The sequence below is a fragment of the Gekko japonicus genome, unplaced genomic scaffold (genome assembly GCF_001447785.1).
Source record: "Gekko japonicus isolate JY-2015 unplaced genomic scaffold, Gekko_japonicus_V1.1 scaffold3645, whole genome shotgun sequence".
NCBI lineage: Eukaryota > Metazoa > Chordata > Lepidosauria > Squamata > Gekkonidae > Gekko > Gekko japonicus.
In genome coordinates, this window is record NW_015174360.1 from 40,617 (window position 1) to 46,598 (window position 5,982).

At 50.1% G+C, this 5,982-nt stretch overlaps 1 protein-coding gene across 2 annotated transcripts in view; it reads right to left on the reverse strand.

Moving 5' to 3' along the window:
• Positions 1 to 4,734, reverse strand: part of LOC107121421 (perilipin-3-like) — a 39,716-nt gene extending 34,982 nt beyond the window's left edge. For both annotated transcript variants that reach the window (XM_015424334.1, XM_015424333.1), the window contains exon 1: positions 4,663 to 4,734. The gene's annotated coding sequence lies outside the window, so the exon portion shown is untranslated. The remainder of the gene's footprint in view (positions 1 to 4,662) is intronic.
• Between the last annotated feature and the right edge of the window lie 1,248 nt (positions 4,735 to 5,982).

Here is a 5,982-nt window from a genome sequence, read left to right on the forward strand (position 1 = left end):
CCTGCCCAAAAATAGCCCTCTGTGTAAGAAAGGGCCACGAGAACTACGCACTGAGGCAGCCCTTCCTGCCCTCCCTCTCATGATCTGCCGAAGTTCACAGAATCCGCACTGCTGTCCGATGGCCATCGAGCCTCTGTTTGAAAACCTCAAAAGAAGCGTCGTCAGGTTGCTTCCTACGAGTTAGTGGCCTCCAAAACAGCCTTGCTCAGGTCTTGCAAACTGAAGGCCCTTGTGGCTTCCTTTATCAAGTCAATCCATCTCACATTGAGTCTTCCTCTTTTCCCGGTGCATTCAGCTTTTCTTAGTGTTATTGTCTTTTCCAGGGAGTCTAGTCTTCCCATAATGTGACCACAGGACAATAGCTTCAGTTTAGTCATGTAAGATTCTAAGGAACGTCCAGGCTTGATTTGATCTAAAGGTAAAGGTAAAGGTTCCCTTGCTCGAAAGCCAGTTGAGTCCGACTCTAGGGTTGCGGTGCTCATCTCCGTTTCAAAGCCGAAGAGCCAGCGCTGTCCGAAGACGTTTCTGTGGTCATGTGGCCGGCATGACTAAACACCAAGGCGCACGGAACGCTGTTACCTTCCCACCGAAGTGGTACCTATTTATCTACTTGCAATTTCTTGCTTTCGACCTGCTAGGTTGGCAGGAGCTGGAACTAGAGATGGGAGCTCACTCCGTCATGCGGCAACCCGGGTCTCGAACTGCTGAACTACCGACCTTCCACAGCCTGCAGTTCAGCGTCTTAACCACTTGAGCCACCGCAGCTCCTATTAGATAGATATATTAGATAGATATATTAGATATATAGACTGTAACAATTATTTAGACTTTATATATAGATTGTGCTGGCGGTCTTTGCTTTTGACTTGTACAACTTTCAGAACACAGCTGTTCCCATGAGGACTAGAAGCATGCCCGCTCCATTTTAAAACTGTAACTCTCATCACCGTTTTAGGTAGCCTTTGGTGCCAGTAGTAGGAGGAAACAGGCAGGTAAAAACGGGAACCTTGGAGGCCGAAGGGGCCCCTCTGTGGGACAGGGAATCACGCTGTGTGTGTTTGTTCAGTGTCTCAACTCTGCCCTAGTGGGCCGGATGCCCAGAGACTCAACCTGAGCTTACTCATTTAGAAACAGCTGAGTCCTTTCAACCTCATTCAGTAGAAGGCCAACCTTGGGGGACACAGGGACACAGAGTTAGTCACCACAGCTGGTTCCCCGCATGAGTTCGTCATGCATCATGCGCTTTCCACAAGAATCCCTCCAAGTTTTGCAACCGGGGAAAGTCGTGAGTAAACACCGTACAACCGAGGACGTGACTCAGCAAGAGCTTCAGCAAGTGGCAGGATTACCCATCGGGCACAACCAGGGGTCATTTCGTAGAAAAAGAGGTGCAGGAGCTCATTAGCATAACTCATTTGCATACACCACACCCCCTGACATCACCGAAGTGTGTCAGAAGGCAACACCCACCGCTTAGGCTCCACTGGACTGTTTTGGATTGCTAGCTAGGAGGGGGGAAACGTGCAGATCTGTCCTCGCAGAGGAGGGAGAGCTTGTGCCTGAATAAAACTTGGTCTTAACGCTGCCACTGAACTAACGTGGATTGCTAGCTATGGGGAGGGGATGTGCAGATCTCTCCTCACAGAGGAGGGAGAGCTTGTACCTGAAGGTGGGCCAGGGGGGGCTCTGCAACTTACCTGGCTGCTTCTAGCTACTCAAGGCCCAACTGAGGGCTGCTGGGAGCAGGGGGCAGGGCTTGTTGCATGTGCCCGCCCCCTGGGCTCCTTACTGCTGGAGCTCCGCTCCTGTGCGCTCTTGCGGGAAATGACCCCTGGCCACAACACCTTCAATAGGGAGGAAAAGACCATGCAAGTCTTAGGTCAGGTTTAGCAAAGTGGAGTTGCTCTTTTTTAAAAATCAATGACAGCACAGGTTTCCAGTCCTCCTGGAGGAAAGACTGGAAAAGAGGAGGAACAGGACATAACAGGACTTGTTACCCCATACTTCTGATAGTAAAGACATGCCCTCCCCCAGAAGTAGACCACGGCGCTCCCAAGTAGACCACCTGGGGTCCCCTGGAATTCCACCTGCTCTCCAGCCAACAGAGATCAGTTCCCCTAGAGAACACGGTTGCTTTGGAGGATAGACTTTATGGTAGCATACCCCACTGAGATCTTTTCCTTCCCCAAACCACACCCAGTCTCTCTCTGCCCTGAACCACATAGTGTCATCCACAATGTCCAGGAATTTTCCAACCAGGAGCTGGAAACCTCAAGACCCCCACTTTACCCTTGCAGCTGAAAAGGGAAGAGATTGCATGTCTCGGCCCTGGGAACAGAACAGAACACTCTGCACTCCACCACCCCATTAATCACATCTGACCCAAACAAAGAAAACAGAACAAAACTGTGTTCCGGAAGTTAGCAAGAATGACTCAAAAGTTCTTATTCTGAAGCCAAATCAAAGCATCTATACAAGCAGCTACTTTCTCCAGACAGCCAGTTGTGTGTAGTGGTTAGTAGCGCAGACTCTAATCTGGGAGGCCTGGGTTTGAGTCTCCACTCCTCCTCGTGCAGCTGCTGGGGTGACCTTGGGTCAGTCACAAGTTCTCTCAGAGCTGTTCTCTCACGAGCGGTTCTCGAAAGAGCTCTCTCAAGCCCCACCTACCCCAGACAGGGCGTCTGTTGTGGGGAGGGGAAGGGAAAGGTATTGCAAGCCGCTCTGAGACTCCTTCAGGTTGTGAAGGGCGGGGTATAAATCCAATCTCTTCTTCACCCCCCCCCCTTTACTTCACCTGCCCAAATTCGGACTGCAAGCCCCTTGCAGACAGAGACCTGAATCTGGGGCTGTGTGAACCAGTGGCAGAGCAGTGCCAGACATCTACTGAAGTCCCATAACTCACAACCAGCCCAAAGCCACATGCAGCTAGATAGAAGTATAGACCCAATGTTCCCTCTAAGTTGTGGAGTCTTGTGAGCAAAAATTCTACTTTGTGAGCTGCTGGCATTAAAGTTGTGAGCAAGTGATTTGGCTGCTGCATAAATCAGTTTGCTCTGGAGCCATCCTTCCTGAGCAAAGACAAAAATGTGTGAGCCGGAGGCTAAAAAAACGTGAGCTAGCTCACACTAACTCAGCTTACAGGGAACACTGGATAGGACTGTGGCCTTGAGACAATTCAATTCATTTTCTTCCACCAACCCAGAGCCCCAGCATGGTCTATGCAGGCACTTACGTAAGTAATTTAGCCCCCTTTCTCGCCTCTAATGCATTCCAGACAGCATACACGCCCCCTCCCTTTTCTTTTTTCTCAGCCTCATAGTCACGCTGTAAGGCAGGCTAGATTGAGAACCACAGACTAGTCTACCATCACCAGAAAGCTGCACAGCAGAGCGGGAGAGAGTTTGTCACTCCTCCACTTGCACCTGCTGGATGACCTTGGGCAAGCCATCGTTCTGGCACAGCTGTTCTTGAGAAAGAGCCGTTTCTGTCAGAGCTCTCTCAGCCCCACATGCCTCACAGGGTGTCTGTTGTGGGGAGGGGAAGGGAAAGGGATTGTAAGCCGCTCTGAGACACCTTTGGGTAGTGAAGGGCGGGGTATAAATCCAATCTCTTCTCTTCTGCTTCCTTCACGATGTTTCCCCCCAGAATTAAACTCAAACAAATGGTAACCATAGAAACTAAGCTTGTTATTCCTGTTGGGTCCTTGAATCTGTTAAACAGCTCTATTATGCTGTATGCTAATTAACAGTTCACCCCCTGGCTAAATATTTGGACTGTGCATGCACAGAACAGCTTGTATCCACCCTGATCCTGCTTGCAGGGACAGCCGGATAAAATGGGACTCCAACTTCGTTCTTTTCCCAAAACTAAGTTCACTTATAAATTACTCTGGTTTGCCGAGTACAGTTAACCAGTGTTCCCTCTAAGCTGAGGTAGTGTGAGCTAGCTCACAGTTTTTTAGCCTCCAGCTCACACATTTTTGTCTTAGTTCAGGAAGGAGGGCTCCGGAGCAAGCTAATTTATGCAGTAGCCAAATCACTGGCTCACAACTTTAAGGCCAGCAGCTCACAAGGTAGAATTCTTTTTGCTCCCAAGACTCCACAGCTTAGAGGGGGCATTGCAGTTAACCCATTAGAACTCACAGGTATTCAAGTGTGCCAAAGAAAGCTAAAGAAACTCAACGGCGTGCCAGGAAGTTTCAACGCGGCTTGCGGCTTGCGACAAGCCTGTAAAAGTAGACTCAAAACCCCCGCCTGAAAGCAAACCAACTAGCACTTCGATAGTGTTTAGGATTGAAATAAATGTTGAGTTGCTTTTTAAACACTTCCTAAAACTCTGTTTACAGGCGGGGCGGAGAAAGACACGCGCGTGCTGGAATGTATTGGGGGGGAAGGAAGGAAAGAAAAAGAAAAGAAAAGAAACGAATAAGGATGAGGTTACAATTCTAAAAAAGCACATTTCAGCCACGCCTTTTTTACTCCCTCCCTCTCACCCGGGACCACAACGCCCCAATTGAGCTCCCTACCCAAACCAACCCCTCCTCCCGTCCACCCTCAAAATGGAAGCAAAGCAACGTTCCTCGCCCAGCCCAGCCCCGATAACTTTGTTCGAAAGCGTGCTTAATTTAGCAACACGCTCATTCGCGAGCGAACTTCCACTTACCTCGCGGAGTAACTATCTGGATCCCGGAGCCACGCCACGGGCACAATCGAGTCTGGAGTAACAAGAACGGGCGTGGCGAGACCCAGGCTGGCTCGCCACATTTCAGCGCGTCGGGACCAATCCGGTGAAGGGAGGGCTTTGATCCAGCCAATAGGGAGCGACGGAATGCCAAAGGACGGTGACGCCGCAAAGAGAACTTCTTACTAAAAGACCGATTTCCCACGCTCGCTCGTTCCTTTTGCCCCATGGTAGGTGTCAGTTTCACACAAACTGCTGTGGTCGGCAGCTTCTCCCGATTTTCCGCGTGGCTCAAATGGTTAAGACGCTGAACTGCAGGCTGTGGAAGGTCAGTAGTTCAGCAGTTCGAGACCTGAGTTGCCGCATGACGGCTCCCGTCTCTAGTTTCAGCTCCTGCCAACCTAGCAGTTGAAAGCAAGAAATTGCAAGTACCACTTCGGTGGGAAGGTAAAAGCCTTCTGTGCGCCTTGGTGTTTAGTCGTGCCGGCCACATGACCACGGAAACGTCTTCGGACAGCGCTGGCTCTTCGGCTTTGAAACAAAGATGAGCACCGCAACCCTAGAGTCGGACTAGACTAGCTTTCGAGCAAGGGAACCTTTACCTTTTATTCAATCCTCAAAAAAAATGCGGCAGCCAGCAGCTTGTGTGAAATTGACACGTACCATTGGGGCAAAAGGAAGAGGGTGGAGCAGCTCTTGTGGGAAATAAAGATAGATTCAGGTGGGAAGGGCCAGGTTGGTCTGAAGCAGCTGCAGGACATAGTTTGACTAGTTCCGTGGCACCTTTAAGACCAACAGAGTTTTATTCAAGGTAGAAGCTTTCCTGTGCATGCGCACTTCTGCAAAAAGAATAGCGAAGTGCTTTCATAAGAACATCAGAGAAACCAATGTAGGATCAGGCCAGTGGCCCATCTAGTCCAGCACTCTGTCCGCACAGTGGCCAAAAATACCAGGTGGATCAGGAGGTCCAGCAGTGGGGCCAGGACACCAGAAGCCCTCACACTGTTGCCCCCCCCCCAAGCACCAAGAATACAGAGCATCCCTTGACCCAGTTCCTCTCTATACCTTCTGGCTAATAGCCCCTGATGGACCTCTGCTCCAGATGTTTATCCAATTCCCTCTTGAAGCCGTCCATGCTTGTAGCCGCCACCACCTCCTGTGGCAGTGAATTCCATGTGTTAATCACTCTTTGGGTGAAGAAGGACTTCCTTTTATTTGTTCTAACCCGACTGCTCAGCAATTTCATGGAGTGCCCACGAGTTCTTGTATTGTGAGGAAAGGAGAAAAGGACTTCTTTCTCTG